The sequence below is a fragment of the Pteronotus mesoamericanus genome, unplaced genomic scaffold (assembly GCF_021234165.1).
Source record: "Pteronotus mesoamericanus isolate MK-2021 breed Mesoamerican mustached bat unplaced genomic scaffold, CSHL_Meso_final contig_53, whole genome shotgun sequence".
NCBI classification, from domain to species: domain Eukaryota; kingdom Metazoa; phylum Chordata; class Mammalia; order Chiroptera; family Mormoopidae; genus Pteronotus; species Pteronotus mesoamericanus.
In genome coordinates this window covers 5479870-5498312 of record NW_026555195.1, presented here as the reverse complement: position 1 = coordinate 5498312, position 18443 = coordinate 5479870, and the positions used below count along the sequence as shown (strand labels likewise).

The following is an 18443-nucleotide window of genomic DNA, read 5'->3' as shown; positions in this document are numbered from 1 at the left end:
TTCTGATACTGGGCGTGCGGGTGTTACCCCTATCAACTAATTCTCCCTGACCAGCTGGGTGTCCTAGAATTTAACTCGATCCTGACACTAAACTTTCTGGAGTCAGGGCAGACGCCACAGGTTGAGGGCTTAGGCACACAGGGCTGCCACCCCCCGACTCCGAGTCCATTGAAGTGGTCGGTATGGCTAGCAGACCACGACTTCTGCCCAAAGTGCCTGCAAAGCGGAGGTTTCCAGGAGCCCCTCTGGGGGTTCAGTCATTTGCTGGAACTGCTCACAGTACCCGGGCAAACAGTTTGCTTACAGTTTGTGACCAGTTTATTACAGGTTAGATCCTTATTAAAGGATACACAGGAGGAGCTGGATGAAGAGATACGAAATGTGGATTCTGGAAGGGTCCCAAGAACATGAGTTCTCTACCCATGGAGCTTTGGGAGTGTATCACTCTCTTAGCACATGAATGCGTTCTTTTTCACCAACCTGGAATTTCTCTGAACCCTGTACTTTTGCGATTCTTATGGAAGCTTCCTTGCATAGATATACATGGTTGATTAAATCATTAGTCATTGGGGATTAATTCAACCTCTGGCCCGTCCTTTTTCTCTGGATCTGGGAGGTGAGGACTAAAATATCCAGCCTTCTAATCGCAGATTTGGTACCTCTCGTAAATAGTCACAACCGAGTGATTCAATAGAGGCTTTCCAAAAGCCACCTCATTAACTTAGACTTAGTAACTGAAAAGGGCTTGTTATTCCAGTCCTTTCATCTTTGTCACTCTGTAGTTATTTCAGGAACTGGGAACAGAAACTGAAGTTGTAACAAAAGATGGTCCTATAGCTCTTGTCACTTAGGAAATTGCAAGGGTTTTAGCAGGTGTGTGCCAGGAGGAGCCGGGTATAAACACAGAAAAAATATTTCTCATATCACAATATCATAAGTAGAAAAAACATTTCTACATATTGGGTTGGCCAGAAAGTTCACTTATTTTTTTTCCATAAAATAAAAGACACACTTTTGACTTTTACCAATACCTTTATTGATGTGGACATTTTGAGTATGTCAGCTACCTCCCTTGTGGTACAATGTTGCTTGTTCTCGATTAGTTTCAATATGATCACTACTAACTTCAGCTGGTCTACCGACCTGTGGAGCATCGTCCAGTGAAAAACCTCCAGCATGAAGCTTCACAAACCACTTTTGACATGTTTGATCAGTCATAGCACCTTCTCCATACACTGCACAAGTCTTTTTTGCGTTTCAGTTGCAATTTTTACCTTTTTTGAAACAATAAAGCATGGTATGCAGAAAACGTTGTGTATTTTCTTCCATCTTCAATATTAAAATGGCTACACAAAAATTCACCAATGTCGAGTTTTTTTAAAATGCATGCTGTTATGACAGCTGTCACATTACAATGTAACAATTTTTTTTTCAAATGACATTAAAGACAACTAAGCACTACTAGAGCCTTCGTATGGAAAAAAAACAAGGGAACTATTTGGCCAACCCAATATAATACCAAAATCACAAGTGACAAAAGAAAATAATAAACTGGATTTTATCAAACTTACAAACTTTTGGTTTCCAAGGACATCATCAAGAAAGTGTATAAAAAGGAAACCCACAAAATGGGAAAAATATTTGCAAATCATACTGATAATGAATTTTTATCTGGGATATATTAAAAATTCTTACTCTTCAATAATAATGAGACAAATAACCAACTAAAAATGGGTATACATCTAAAATAGACTTTTTTTCCCAAAGAAGATATACATGACCAATAAGCTCATAAAAAAGATGTTTTAGTCAGCCGTCAGGGAAATACAGATTGAAGGACAATGAGTTGCTACTTCACCCCCACCTGGACGACCGTACTCAAAAAGACAGAAAATAACCCATGTTGGCAAGGATAGGAAGAAATTAGGGTCCCCATGTATTTATTACTAGTGATAATGTAAAATGTTTCAACCTCTTTGGAAAACAACCTGGCTGTTTCTCAAAAGGTTAAACATAGCATTACCACATCTCCTAACAATTCCACTCCAGGTACATATTCAAGAGAATTGAAATCATATATCCATGCAAAAATGTATATACTAACGATCATTGCGGCATTATTTAGAATAGGCAGAAAAGTGGAAACAATCTAAATGACCATCACACGATGAACGGATAAATAAAATCTGGTGTATTCATACAACTGAATATTATTTAACCATAAAAGGAAATGGCACACTGGTACATGCTACGGCGTGGATGAACCGTGAAAACGGTATGCTAAAGTAAAGAAGCTAGTCAAACAACCTCACATATTGCATGATTCCATTTATATGAACTATGTAGAAAGTACACAAATGTTTTACTAGAGCAGAGAATGGGAGGAGATGGGGCAAGGGGAAGTGACCGCTCCATGGCACGGCGTTTCTTCCGAGAACGGCGGGAATGGTCTGAAGCTCCCTGTGGTGCTGATCGTCCAACTCTGTGAGTATCCTCGGAACAGCGAATTGTCCACTTTAAATGGGTGGATAATATTATAATAACATGGGTCCAGTAAAAACAGAATTCTTATTCATTTGGAGACTCCTCTAATCTAAAATTAATCATTACAAAATTAATTACAATTCTGGAATATTTGAAAGATGTAGGCAATTCAAATGTATGGAACAAATGGCAGCTAACACGCATGTACTCATCAATCAGATATTTGAAATGTTAACTTGTTTTGGTATTTTCTACCTCAGGTCTTTATATATAACAGGTAAAATATATGTTTTATATAAAGAGATACTGATGAAGCCCTTTCTATACTTTATTTCCCCATTTTGTTTCAAATGTTACCACTATCCTGAATTTGATATATGTTCTTCTCATCCATGTTTTTATTCTTTTGCTATTTATGTGGCCATGAATAATAGGTTGAATTGGGTTGACATTAGACTATCCATATGTTTTGTAGTTTTTTCTTTTTCTCCCACGCAGAGTAATTTTTTTTGCTTGAGCCACACTGATACAGGTAAGTTTTTTTCATTCGTTTTAAATCCTATGAAGTACTACAATGTATAAATGTTTAAAAAATACTATTTTACTTTGCCTTACTGATGGACATTTAGAATACTTCTGATTTTTTGCTCTTACAAAGAGTACAGCAATTTGCATCTTTGTACAGGCCTTGTTCATATGATAGGTACATGCAGGATGTCACCACCTGGGTGTGATGGATTCCCTAGGGTGTATACCACGCTGTGGAACTCTTAGATGGAATGAATACTTTCAGATTTACTAGCTAATGACAAATTCTTCTCTAAAGCAGCTTCTTTATTTTAACTTCCCACCCTTGCTTCCTCTCCCCTTCCTTTCTTTTTCTCAGTCTGAAAAATGTGGATTCATTCTTGATTTAATGTTTACATACCCATGTTTCCTTGTGAAGCTGAATATAATTTTTTGTCCATTCAAGCTTATTCTTCTGCTTCTTGCCTGTTTGTATCTTTTTGCATACAAAAACAAAATACAAATATAGAATATTATAAAAATATATATTTCAGAAAAATATATGTATTCCATATACTAATACCTTCTTGCAGTTTATGGTTGGTCATTCGACTTACCTGTCGGTATACATTTATGTTTTAGCCACATTGATACAGATAAGTTTAGTTCATATATTTTCCTCTAGACCTCTTAGAACGCCTCAGGTTATCAGGGGACGAGTATTCTGGGAATGGTTTAATAAATTTTCCTATTACCATTTACTGTGTAGTCTATCCTTATGCTGGATTTTAATGCCATATCTGTCCTATATCAATTTCCTGTATATGTGTATTTCATTGTTCTATTTTTCTTTTACACATTCATATCTTCTTGTTTTTAAAATTTATATTAAAGAAATTCTTGAATTTGGCATGACTCCCAAGTCTTTCTTTTTTCTTCTTTAAATTCATTTTGACCTGTTTTAGCCCATTGGTTTTCCATGGAAATTTTAGATTCTGCTTATTGAATTCCCTGGTATACCAGAATCTCTGATATTATTATACATCTAAAAATAAATTACATCATATTATATAAATGTAATATAAATAGAAATAAATTTTAATATATTTCTTATATAAATAACACATAAATCATGTCCCTTACTTCCTTTCTTCTGTTTTCTTTAAGTTTACTATAGTATTCATTCTTAATTTTTAGATATATATATATATTTTATTAATTATGCTATTACAGTTGTCCCATTTTATTCTCCCCTTTATTCCCCTCTGCCCTGCGCCCCTCCTCCCACTGACATTCACCCTGCCCCCCACCACTTAGTTCATGTCCCTGGGTAGTACATATAAACTATTTGGCTTCTCCATTTCTTATACTATTCTTAACCTCCTCCTGTCTATTTTTTACTTACTATTTATGCTTTTTATTCCCTGTACCTTTTCCCCCATTCTCTGCTCACTCCCTCCCCTCTGATCTCCATTTCTGTGATTCTGTTTTTGTTCTAGATGTTTGCTTAGTTTGTTTTTTTTCTTTTTAGTTCAGTTGTTGATAGTTGTGAGTTTATTGTCATTTTGCTGTTCATAGTTTTTGATCTTCTACTTTTTCTTAGATAAGTCCCTTTAACATTTTACATAATAAAGGCTTGGTGATGATGAGGTCCTTTAACTTGACCTTATCTGGGAAGCACTTTATCTGCCCTTCCACTCTAAATGATAGCTCTACTGGATAGAGTAACCTTGGATGTAGGTCCTTCCCTTTCATGTCTTTGATTATTTCTTTCCAGCCCCTTCTTGCTTGCAAGGCTTCTTTGGAGAAACCAGATGATAGTCTTATGGGAACTCCTTTGTAAGTAACTGTCTCCTTTTCTCTTGCTGCTTTTAAGATTCTCTCCTTATCTTTAATCTTGGGTAATATAATTATGATGTGCCTTCATGTGTGCTTCCTTGGGTCCAACTTCTTTGGGACTCTCTGAGCTTACTCGATCTCCTGGAAATCTATCTCCTTGGCTAGCTTGGGAAAGTTCTCCATTATTTTTTCAAATAAGTTTTCAATTTCTTGCTCTTCCTCTTCTCCTTCTGGCACCCCTATGATTTGGATGTTGTAATGTTAAAGTTGTCCCAGAGGTTCCTCAGCCTTTCCGCTTTTGTATGAATTCTTGTTTCTTCATTCTGTACTGATTGAATGTTGATCTCTTCCTTCTGCTCTCAATCATTGATTTGAGTCCCAGTTTCATTCCTTTAACTGTTGGTTCTCTGTATATTTGTCTTTATTTCACTTTGCATAGCCTTCACTTCTTCCTCCATTTTGTGACCATACCCCACCATCTATTTCTGTGAGCACCCTGATTATCAGTGTTTTGAACTGTGCATTTGATAGGTTGGCTATCTGTTAATCGTTTAGTTCTATTTTTGGAGCTGTGATTTGTTCTTTCATTTGGGCCATATTTCTTTGCCTCAGTGCACCTGTTATGTTGGGAAGGAGTGGAGCCTTAGGTATTCATTAGGACAGGGCAACTGACGTGGCTATGTTGTGATGCTGTATGTGTGAGAGGGGTCCGAGAGGGAACAATGACTCTTGCTTTGCTTTCAGTTGGCTTTCAGTCACTTCCCTCCCAACCCACAAGCAAATCGGGCTCTTTTGATTCTGATTCCTGGGTGGGCGGGCTTGTGTACATTCTAGGATCCTGTGGGTCACTCCAATGAACTCCCCTGTGAATCTGGGAATTTCTCCCCTCTGCCACAGCCCCCACAAGTTTTTTACAGCTAGAGGTTTTGAGACTTTCTTTCCCAGCACTGGACCCCTGAGTTGTGTGCTCTGTCTTGCTCCCCAGCTGTTCCTCCTGGTTTATCTGCGTGCAACTGTTGGACCACCTGGTCCACCAGCCGCTGCCTTGCTGCACGTCCTCTCTGCCCCAGCTGCCTGTCTCCACCTCTGCTACTCACCTGGATGAATGTTTCTTCTTTAACTCCTTTGTTGTCAGACTTCCATGCAGTTTAATTTTCTGCCAATTCTGGTTATTTGTTCTGGTCTTTTGGCTGTGCGAGGAGGCAAGGTATATCTACCTATTCCTACATCATGGCCAGAAGTCCAATCTAATTTTTTTGAATTAAACATTTAGGTAATCAATTTTTAATCTATACATTTAAGGTTATACATTTCCTTTTATATAGTTCTCAAGTCGTTTTATATGTACAATTTATATTGTCATTTGGATCTATATATTCTGTAGTTTTTAACCACAATTGCTTTGACCCATGGATTATTTAGAAATATGTTTTGTAGTATTCAAACATCAGCTTGTGCTTGATGTTTCTCACCAATTTTTATATATTGATTAGCAATTTTATTTCATTTTATTTGCACTACATGGCCTGGGTGATAGTGGTTCTGTGGCAGGGTTTGAGATGAAGCTTATGTCCTAGAATATGGTCAGACTTTTTAATTATGTCAGCTATGCCTGAAGAGAGTATACAGTTTATGAAGTTGGGGAGCAGGGTTTTAGGTATGTATGTTTATTTAGTCAAATGTGTTTGTTATATTTTGCATGCCTGCTGTAATGGTTTGTGAGAGAGGTGTGCTGAAAACTCAGTACAATTTTGAACTTGTTCAATTTCACACCGCAATTCTGCTAAAATGTACCTCAAAAAGTTGTGATGAGTTGATGAATTAGTTATTGGGCTTATATGAAGTCTGACACATAGTCAGCATTCAAAAATGTTAGTTGCTTGAGCAATTTTATTTTAATTATATTAACATTACTGTACCTGATTACCCTTTAAAACTATTTGAGTCTTTTCATACTTTTTGTAAACTTCAAGATCTCTTTTCATATACATCTCTTGAATAGTTTATTGCTGGATATGTGTGTATGTGTGGGTAAAATCCTTTTCTAGTGAATGTATTTTAGACCTTTTATCCAAAATTTAGAGACTGCATATTCACTTTAAGTGTATCTAACACATTAAAAAAAAAACTAACCATATTCTCAGCCATAAGATTTGTATTTATAAAAAACTAATATTAATATATAATATTCAATTATGTATATTAATAGTAAAATCAATATCTAATATTTATATTAATATATACTTTTAAACAACAACAATAATATAAATCTTTAACTTAATTTTTAAAGTTAATTGGTCTTCATTCTTTTCATAAACAATAGTTTCACCAGAGTATTTTAATTATCATACATTTTTACAATCCATCCTTATTTATTTTTATATATTAATATATTTACAAATTCTTCTTTGTTTCCTACATTCTATCTTTCTTTCTGGGTTCAAATTTTTTGTTGTTGTTGTTTTTGAAGTATAGCCTTTAGTAACAACCTAAAACTAACATTGTTTTAACAGCTGTATTGAGATACCATTTACAAATACAATTTACCCATTTAAAATGTACCGTTCGGTTGTTCAGCCTGCCCACAGGTGTGTGCTATGGTTGGCAGGGTCCCTTTTAGGGTGTTTTTATTTCCTGTGAAGAAAACCCTGTGCTCTTCTCCCCAGAATGTCACCGATGCCGCCAACCCCGGCTCTAAACAGCCATCGACATGTGTTGTTTCTATAGACGTCCATGTTCTTCACTGAAATATAAATGGAATCATATGATATTATTATATGTTATATAATATTTTAATCACACAATACGTAGTCTTCTATATTATTATATTATTATAATCATATAATATGTAAGTCTCTCATGACTGGCTTCTTGGAACATATTTTAATACTTTATTTCATTTTGTAGCTAAATAATATTTTATTGTATGAATTTAAAATGTTGTTTCACCACTCATCCGTTTATGGACATTTGAGTTGTTTCCTCATTCTGGCTATTATGAATGATTATGCTATGAACATACATGCACAAGTTTTTATGAGAATATATATATTTTTTATTACTAGAAGTAGAATTTCTGGATCATGTGATAACTGTACATTTAACTTTTTAAGGAACTGCCCTGGCTGCTGTGGCTCAGTGGATTGAGTACCAGCCTGAAAACCAAAGGGTTGCTGGTTTGATTCCCAGTCAGGGCACAGGCCTGGGTTGCGGGCCAGGTCCCCAGTAGGGGGTGTGCGAGGGGCAACCACACATTGATGTTTCTCTCCCTTTTTGTCTCCCTCCCTTCCCCTCTCTCTAAAACTAAATCAATAAAATCTAAAAAAAGAAAAGGAACTGACCAAATGCTTACCAAAGCATTTGAGTACGTTTGCATTCCCACTAGCAGTGCATATGAGCTTCAATCTCTCCAAGTCCTCAGTAACACTAGTTATTATCTTTTTGATTACAGCCATCCTAGTTGTTGGGAAGTGATCATTGTGGTTTTGACTTTTATTTCCCTGATGATTAATGCTGTTTAGCATCTTTTCCTCTAATACTGTTGGCAAATTGTCCATCTTCTTCAGAGAAATGTCTATTAACATCCCGTGCCCATTTTTTTAATTATGTTGTCTTTTTATTCTTGAGTTTTAAATGTTCTTTTCACATTTCAGATACAAGCCTACTCTCAGACACAAGTATTTTCTCCCCTTCTGTGAGTTTTTTTTCATTTTTATGATGCCTATAAAAGCCCCAATATTTACATTAGATGAAGTTTAATTTAACTTTTTTTCTTTTGTTGCTTATACTTTTGGTGTCATGTCTAAAAAGTATTTGCCAAATTTATAGTCACAAAAATGTACCCTTGTCTTTTCTTCTAAGAGGTTTTTTTTTTTTTTTTTCATTTTAGCTCTTAAATTTAGACCTACAATCCATTCTGAGTTAATTTTTATGTATAGCATGGGGTATGCACTCAGCTTTGTTCTTTTGCATGTAGCTATCCAGTTTTCCCAGTACAATTTGTTTGAAAGCCTGTTCTTTCCCCATGTGGTGGCTTGGCACCCTTGTCAAAGATTAGTTGATCATATATGTATGTGTTTATTTTTGTGCACTGAATTTTATTTCATTTATATGTCTCTCCTTGTGGCAGTATTATAATCTCTTGATTATTGTTGCTTTGTAGTAAGTTTTTATAATCAGGAAGTGTGAGTCCTCCTACTTTGTTATTCTATTTCAATATTGTCTGTATCTCCTAAAATTCCACATGACTTTTAGAATAAGTGTGTCAATTTCACCAGTTCATTTTTTTGTCTGGGGGATGGGGACTTTATTCAGGCCTATCTAATGTTTATGGTTTATTTCTATATAAATATGTAGATTGACAATTTTATTCTGTTTTTAAATTATGTTGTTAATTTGGCTGCATTACTTGATTTCTTTGCCCTCTGTTTTGCTGATTAAAAAAATTGTTATTGATTTAAATTCTGTTCTTTTTAGGTAATCTATGTATTATCTCTCTTACTACTTTTAAAGTAAACTCTGTGTTTTTGGTATCATGTAGTTTCATTATATCTGTTTAGATATATTTTTATTTTTTCTGCCTAGGATTGAGCATTCTTCATGAGTCTAGGGTTTCATGCCTTGCTTCTGAAATTCATATTGGTAATATGTTGGGCCTTTTAATTTTACATTTTATGTCTTTTGTATCTTCCACCCTTTATTTATATTGTTATATTTTTATCTTTCCACAATGTAGTTTCTATGACTTGCTCAAATATATTTTTCATTTTCTTATAGTATTCTTCAACTGTATGTAACCTCCTGCTTAGCCACTGTTTCAATTTTAATGTCTATCCTTTTCATTTTCTGAAATTTTGTTATTTCCATCAGTGATTAAAGAAACTCTCTAGGGCAAGACGTTCTTGGTTCAGATTCTGACTTCATTACTTAAGAACCATATAGTCTTGATCAATATATCATCTCTCTGTTTCCGATTTTTCATCTCTAAAAATGGAACACTACATCGTGTCAATCTCAAAGGATTGTTTTAGATATTAGAAGAAGGAGATGGGATAATACATATAAAACACTCCACACAGTGCATGGCATTTAGCAAATACTAAGCTTTCTTTAAAAAACACAAACCAGTTTATATTCTTTTTTAAAAATCCTCCCATTATTTCTATTTCTTCTTTAAACGTAACAGCTGTGTTGCCTTTTTCCTCTGGTTTTGATGCACTGGTCATCCCTTTTGTTTCCTCCACTGACTGATGACAGGGTGGCTTCTTGTCTCGATGGGTGGAATTGTCTGTGGCTGCTCATTTCAATGAAAGCTGTTTACGCACTTGCTTCTCTGTTTCCTGTTGGAGCCCCCTCATGCACCTGGCTTGTGGCTACTCACTAAGGTCGTGTTGCGTAGAAGCCTCAGGTATTTCAAAGTTCCAAGACCAGAGTCCATGTGAGATTTTAGTACCATGTGCTTTTAGACACTGTATCTCCCTGTGACAGGAATTTTTAAGGATCTGATTACTTAATTGCTTTTACTCAGAGTTGAGAGCAGACCAATTCTCTGCTTCTCTGAGTTGAGAGATGGAGTTGTTCAATTCTTTATTTCCCCCTGTGACTTAGAGAGCAGTGTCTTGATGCAAGGCTCTGATGTCGCCCCCCAGCACTGCAGGAACCGTTGGCACACTTCTTTCTGTGTGGCTATTCACACCGCACCTTCCCGCCCCAGAGTCCATGCTAGGCTTAAGAACCCCTCTCATCATCAGCTCGCTGGAGTCTTGTGGTTTTGAGTTCCCTCTTGCTTGTTTACATGGAACGAAGGGAATCTTTTCTCCTTTGAAATTAGGCCTATATTTAATTAATTTTGTGATGCTCTCTTCTATTGCATATACCGTTTCCACGTCTTTGAAGAGAGAAGGCGCGAGTCCGTATTACCTGAGTTTTCCAGGCTGCCGGACCCCGTCTCCCGTGGCTTCTTGCTCTTCTTTAGATTACTGAAGTTCAACGAAATTGGAGTGCCCCTCGGTTAGCCCCCAGCCTATACCACCCATGGACTTGTTCTCTAAGACACAGAAGTATGGGGAACAAAACAAAACAGTATTTGCTTAACAGGCCCAGTGCTACATGCTCTACTTATCTTTCCCAATGTATACTATTATTAATAGTCCCACCAAGTAGGTACGGAAACAAAGGCTCATGTAGATTATACCTGGTTTTAGAGCCCATATCTGTCCACATGTCATTCTTATTCACTTCAGTGCAAAAGTGAACTCACTAGCTAAGTAGAATATTTAACTCTCTGACTGAGCTGAGCAGGTAAAGTTTGTGATAATGTTGAAATACACATTCTTCTCCAAACTCAGAGCTCCATTCTCATTGTGCTTAAATGGTGCAGGTAGGCTTTGCATTACAGGTTGTTGTCTAGCAAAGTACCACTTATGTGTGTTAGCCTGTAAATAATGGTTCACTCACTCTTTCATTTGTTTATTCATCTCACTGCTGTTGAGCTCCCCTTGGATGCTGGCAGTGGGTTAGGACATAGGACAGCGTTGCCCTTGCCCAGGCAAGAGGTGTGCCGGTGCTGGACCTCCCACTCTGCCCCTCTGGTTGCACCTCTTCCCATAAGGGAAGACTATATGGACTCAGAGGACATGCCCCCCTTGATCCTGGGGTCTCCCTTTATAAAGTGCTTTGGCTACTAAGATAACACATTCCATGCTCAAACCTCGCCAGCCCTGCCCCAAGGCTATCCCTTCTAAACAAAAGGCATCATCCATGTTTACAGTTCTAGGCTCTGGGAGGGGGGACGCGTGTGTGGAGTGTGGGCAGAGCCTGCGGGAGTGGCTCTGCTGCCCTCATGCACGTGGGTCCTACTCAGAGCAAGGCAGACAAGGGGACATTTGGAGAGGGCCAGGTCTGGCCCTCCTGGTGCCACCGCATTCCAGCAGAGGGCTCTGGGGGCCCAACGTCCCGACCCTGGGTCTGGGCTTGCACTCGCAGGCCATTGTGAAAAAAATAGTTATCAAGATTAGAACATAGAATGTATTGTAACAGACGATCAGATGACTGGACTGGTAAGTTTAAAATGTTTCTACCTGACCTGTGGGCCTCCATCAGAGCTCTTTCCCTGGGCTCGGTAGATGTTAGGAACCCGCAGAATTCAGTTCTAGTATCAGAGCCAGATTCTAAAGAGAGCGTTCGAGTACAACACGGCGAGTGCCATGCAGAAACGTGCTCCAGGTATTATGCGGATGGTGGAATGAGACAGTCATTTGGCTGCAGCTTCCATGTAAGAAGGAGTTTGCCTGGCAGGAGGAAATTGGAACTGCCGACCTGTGAGATGCACAAAGAGCAGCATGTGGTTGAAATAGGAGGTTTCAAGTGCAAGAGGAGTTGCGATTGTAAGAATGGACAAACAAAATAAAGGAATATCTGTGGTGAGCCAGCCATAAGAAGGAAGCTGGAGTGACAATCGCTTCCACCTGAGGGGCTTTGGGGGGCCTGGTCTAGAAATGGCCTCCCCCTTGGGTGCAGGGAGCCTCTGCATTGCTGAAAGCCGGCACGGACGCAGCCCGGCCTCTGTGCGCCCTGGATGCGAGGGCTCGTGGGGGCGGGGCGCGCGGGGCGGGGAAGGTTGGCAGGCAAGGCCTGAGGCCAGGAAGTTTCAATAGGAAGCTGTTGTAGAGACGAGGAGGAGGGCTCGCCCGGGCAGTGGTCGGGTTAATAGACGGGGACAGCGGTGAGGGAAACAAAGAAGGTGACATCAGCATCCTGAGCATGTGCTTCCGCTGTTGGCTGACAGCTGCACACGCCCTGGACAGTGGTCACTTTCAGGCTACATCTACGTTGGAAAAATAGACCTGGCTTCAGCCCCGAAGAGCAATAAACACCCTCCGCTAATCAGAATTGATCGGAACCTCCAGGTCGGTGCTAATCCTGCCTCTTTCACAAATGATGCTGAACAATTCACAGATGTGTCAGATAGAATCCCTTTGGCTTTGAGGGCGCAGGGAAGGGTGAGAGAGGCCCCCGCCCTGGAACATCCCTTAGTATTTGATGAGAACCTGCGTGAATATCTTCTTGGGCAATGAAGCATGTGCAGGTAGAAGACTATGCGTTGGGAGTGAAGGACGCGTGGTTCCTTTGGATGGACCCTGGCGGGGGGGACAGGCTCAGAGGCAGGCGTCTGTCCCCCTCAGGTTCAGGACCTGTGTCGCCTCTGGCTCCTGCGTGGGGGCTTCCCCTATCGGGAGTGCCCGGGGAAAGGCACAGGGGCAGGGCAAGCAGCTGATTCCGATTGGCCCCCCTCGTGCCGCCGGGGGCTCCTCTGTCGGGGGCAGCGGACCGAGGGAGCGGAGACATCCCCGACTCCAATGGATCGTCCGGTGCGGCTCAGCTGCCCGCCTTTATCTCCCTGATCTAAATTCGCAGTGCCTGCTTCATGTAAATGGCACTTTATCCGCTGGAAGTGTGAATCCTGTCAGGAGCGCCGGGCTCCCGTCATGCTTATCAGAAATACATTATCAGGTGGGGATTAGACAGAGGCTGGCGCGCCGCGCGGTCCTTGCCCAGCGAATAATGAATAATGAAAATTCCACGGACTGGAGACAAACACAATTGACAGGCAGGGGAGCCGCCCTTTCACTCAGCGTGATGTGACACATCACGCTCCTGGAGGGTTCGTACCCCACTCAGCCGGGCCGGTGGCCCGCAGCAGCCGGCGCGGACGCGGGCTCGCAGCGCCCCCGCGGCCCCTCTCCCCTTGGGTCCCAGCCTGCTCTCCGTTCAGACTCCTGTGTCCGGCCAAGGCGGCGTTTTAGAGGCACCTATATCGTTTATGGAACTGTAGTGGCAAAAAGAAGAACTTGTACGAATGCCCAGCGCCTCTCTCATGGGACTGGGTGGCTGGGAAACAGGGCGCCCACCATCTCCCAGCCCCAGGGGGCGGGGCTGCCAGGGACCTTACTTGCTTCAGGCTTTAGAGCCGAAACTTCTTCTCAGGACTGAGTAGGATTTGAAAGAGGTGGTTAAAGTTCTCAGTGTAATTAACTTTTTTACAATAAATAGATCAAAGTTTAATTTCTCCTCTCTCCCACCTGTCCTCTCTGTCGGGGGAGGCACTGAAGGCCAAGGTGGAGGAGTAAGCTCTTTTAGCACAAAAAACAACAATACTTGTAATGGCAGTAATTACCTCTCATTTCACCAAAACAATGCCCTTCATTTTCATATTGTAAAACTGGCATACACAAGTCACAAAGCCCTATTTTAAAGAAAATGAAAAAAGAAACCCAAAAGCCAAGGAAGAGGCTTTTCACTCGCTTTTACAAGCGAGTGAAATGGTTCAGAGACAAGCAGGTTCTCTTATAGAGCGACACTTGTGCTCAGAATCAAAAGGTCTGGCTTTTATTCACCTGATTTGCTCAGTCGTCTGGCGCAGCAGGGGCGGCGATACGGGATGGCTGTGGGCTGAGCGTGGGCACGGAGCACAAGGCGCACCTACTGCCTGTTCCTGGGGACGCAGCCCCCCCCGCAGGACAGAAGGCAGCTCAGTGAAAATCGCACCCCAGGGCAGGATGCAAGGGAAGGAGTGAGTGTCAGACTGGGGTGAGTTGCCCAGAGAATGTGCAGCGCTGGGCTTTCCCCATTGCAACTGTGTGATCTCGGACAAATCTTTTGAGCCAAGTCTCATTCTTGTCTGTAAAATGTCATTGTCACCAGCTCTGTGGATAGCATAGGGTCCCGTGAGGATTCTGATCCCTCCCAATAGGCTGGAGATTTACAACTCCTCACAGCCAATCCCAGGAAACAATGGGGTGGGAAAACTATAACATCCCAGGTGGACAGAGGCCGTATTGGCAGTATCACCGTTGCTCTGCTGCTACTGTGTACCATACATCCAAATGACTATGCTAGGTCTCTGGCCACCGGATTATCATGGTGTGCTCACAACACAGTCAGAATCCAAACCGCTCTCCACTGGTCCTGGTTTGGGTGTGATTTCTATGGTGGATGTCACTGTTCTCACTCCTCCAGTGTAACCAAAATATGGGCAGGGACCTGTCCCAGTCAGCAGTCTGAGCTGGTCTTCGTCTGAGCGGCAGGGAGGTGTGCGCATATAAGCTTTGGAAGGAAACGGTGGAAGGAGCTTTCCTTGCACCTGCTGCGTACAGCCGGCCTGTTCCACGGAGGTGCCTGCCAGTGGACACCACATCCGCTTCAGGGAAAGCCACGTGGAGCGTCCCGCGGGGCAGAGACCTGCTCTTGGGGCTGCCACCACACTGCTCCATCCAGGGGGGCCCAGGAAGGGCACCAGCCCCAGCCAACACTGCCTGCCGTTCCGTGGTGTTTGGATTGACTGCTTTCCTGTTCTCCATGTTTACAGAGAATGTGAACCCTTGCATGTCCTCTGAGGTGTCCTGCTAAGGTATCAGAGATGACACTCCAGAGATGAGGCTGCTGTGGCCTAAGCCAGGGCTGAGGGCAGGGTTCTGATGGCCCTTTGGGAATTTCAGTCCTGCAGCCACCTAAGCCCTCAGGCAGGTCAGGGGGCTTGTGCTGGCGCTGCCCACTGCACCTGGGCTGTGGCAGGTGGTCTCCCTCTGAGTGGCGGAGAAACACGTGTAGGGCGTCTCCTTGTGTGCGTTGCCTCAGACAACCTCTGTCCCTCCTGCTCTTAGCTCTTCCTCTGAGTCTTCTCTCCCCGTGGAAAACACTGTTCTTTCTGTTTGGTTGTCTAAGTACAGTCTCCAGGTTCAGGCCTGGGCCCCTCTGTTTCTCACGATTCCCATGTACATCACCCACAGTTGTCCCTTTTGTAAGGCCCCAGCTGAGGTTAGTGTCAAATTCGGTCCTCGCCATCTTTTGTCCAAACCAGCTGATGGGACTCTCTTCTCAGTTTGGCATCTCATCTTCAGCTCTTTTTCTAAGCATCCCTTGTCTTTGCTAGTGCCTTACTTTCCAATGAATTGGCAGGCTGCTTTCCTGCTCTCTGTATCCATGTTTATTATTTTCTGTTAGGGCGCTTATGTCACTACTGCGCTGGGTTCGTGGACAATGTCTGCCCCCTGAAGCCAGACATGCAATAAGCCACTGCACAGGAAATACTTGGACATAATGTGGAATGCTGCCAAAGACAAGACAGGATATAATAAACACAACAAGTGGAAAACCTAGTTTAGATTTATTGGGTAAGAGAAAGCCTCCCCAAAGCAATGAGACCCAGTGAAGGGAATGACCTATTTAGATATCCTGAAGCAGAAGAGCCCTGGGCACATGCATATATAGAGAATAAACTCGGCCTGTCTGGCTCATGGCACGTGGAGGAGACAGTGTGTGAAGGTGAAGCAAGAGAAGAATGCTAAGGCCAGGTTGGATAAAGCCCTGAACTCCTAGTACAGACAGCTGCTCTGATCTCAGAGAAAATGCAAAGCTATTACAGAAGCCAATGGGTGGCATATTTAGGGACATGTGAAAGGAAGTATCATACCTGTGGGTTCTGTCCGACTGCCTGGGTTGGAATCACAACACTGCCTCTCATAGGCTGTGCAACCTTGGACAAGTTACTCAACCTCTCTGTGCTTTTAGTTTTTCATTTCTAAAAAGTGAGAGGATAACACTTGAAAGGTTGTAGTTTTGTAAGCTAATTAGGTATGATGTTCTTTCTAAAGTGTCTGTCCTGTAGAGAGTGTTATATAAATGCCAGATGATGATAATGATGGTGATTACAAGGACACTTCAAAGGTACCTCAGGCACTGCTGTGCGGGGGGCGATTGTAAGGACAGGTGGTGTCATGGGACGAGGGGAAGTGAGGAGGCTGCTTAGCGGGAAGCGCTTTCCCTCGTCCTGGAGACAGATGATGCTGTCTGACATCAGGGTGGCCGTAATGGGAATGGAGGGAGAAGCGCATAGATTAGAAATATATTTGTGAGACAGAATCAATAGAGTTAATGATGGGTTGGCTGTGAGAGTGAAGATGAGGGGGATGTGAAGGTTGATCCCCAAGTCTGGCAAGATTAACTGGATGGATGGAAGCACCATGTCCTAGAGGAAGAGTAGATTTCAGAGGCAAAAAGCAAGAGCTCAGTTTGGGCTATAGTAAGTTATAGGTTCCTTTGTCGTCTTTCGGTGGGAATGAGAAGAAGCCCTGGATATACAAGGCAGGAGCACAAAAAGAGTCCTGGGCTGGAGAAACACATTTAGGATTTTAGCAAGAAGGTTGGATTGCATTAAGTTCACTTAGGCTAAGAGTTCTATAATCAGAAGAGGAGAGAGTCCAGCAGTACCTTCTAAAATCCTTGTTTAACATTCGAGAGTGAGCACAAGAGCCTGCAATGTCTGGGAGAGAGACCTTCTTTAGTCAGCTGTAAAGAGGCACTGACAAAATATTACGGGGGATACAGACAGTTGCGCAGTGCTTGCAAAGTTCTCTTTCTGACCGTCTCCTGACCTGATGCTCACAACGGCCGTCCGTGTTGCAGGTTGGCTAGACCAGTCAACACTATTCTTCTCAATTTACAGATGTGAAAATCGAATCTGGCTGTGTAATTTGCCCTCAGTAAAGACTTAGAGTTGTTGGTAGAAAGCCTTCATAAAATGCTCTTTGTTTACAACCAAAAAGATTCAAACTCTTTGTTTATTATCCATAAAGTAGCAGATGCTCTCATATGTCCATTCATTAATTAGGTGCATGTTCTTGTTTCAGATAAATGTAAGCTCAGAGAGATTGCTCACACTCAGAAAAAGACAGCCAGTCAAAGAATTAGGATGTTTATGGCGAACGGTCATGCTGAATTCGGATCTGATCTATTGGTAGCATAATATATGCTAGCATAAATATCCCTAGTTACCAGAGAATATTTGGGGTTTTAGTCTAGATCACTGGTTTTCAAAGCCTGGTCCTCAGACTGGGAACTTGTTGGAAATGCAGATTCAAGGGCTCCAATCCAGACCTACTGAGTCAGAAACTCTGAGGTGAGGCCCAGCTACCTGTGGGTAGCAAACTGTCCAGGTGACCCTGAAGTCCACTGACCTGGAGATAAGACTAGTCCAGACTAGATGCATTGTCTTTATCCATATGCTGTGCTGTCTGCTCCCTTCCCAGACTCACCGCTGACCCTGAACCCCATCCCTACCTGAGGAGCTGGAATTTCAAAGGCTTTAAAGTTTATCTGTGTAAATCTAAGATAATTGGTGGGAAGCTACTTTTGGAGGCTGATAAATAAGCAGTGTTTATACAGAGGAAGTGAAATGTATTCAGTTCCGTAGCCACTGCTGAGTGCCTGCTGTATGCATGTCTGCTGGCCGGACACAGAAAGACCTAGAGGTTACACGTTAAGTCCACAAATCACAGCACTGAAATCTGTGTTGTCATAATTGTCTGCTCCCTACTGTCGCTCTCTCAGTGATCGCAAAGTTTTTCTAAAATATTAATATTTCTGAGAGGCTCAAAAGTTAAATGTTATTACCTTTGCCTTCATGGTGAGTAAGAAAAGGAACCCCGTGGGATAAGGCAGATGTCAGGATCAAAGTCATTCATTGTCCTTAGAAGTGACAGTGAAATCACTTATTTTATTTGAGTTATCCAAAAGATATCCACAGCTTTACTATGATTCCCCATTCCTTTTCGCTT

At 41.8% G+C, this 18443-nt stretch overlaps 1 protein-coding gene across 2 annotated transcripts in view; it reads left to right on the top strand.

Annotated features, from left to right (window-relative positions):
• OPCML (opioid binding protein/cell adhesion molecule like) overlaps positions 1–18443 on the top strand; it is a 472446-nt gene that overhangs the window by 130703 nt on the left and 323300 nt on the right. The window lies entirely within an intron of this gene.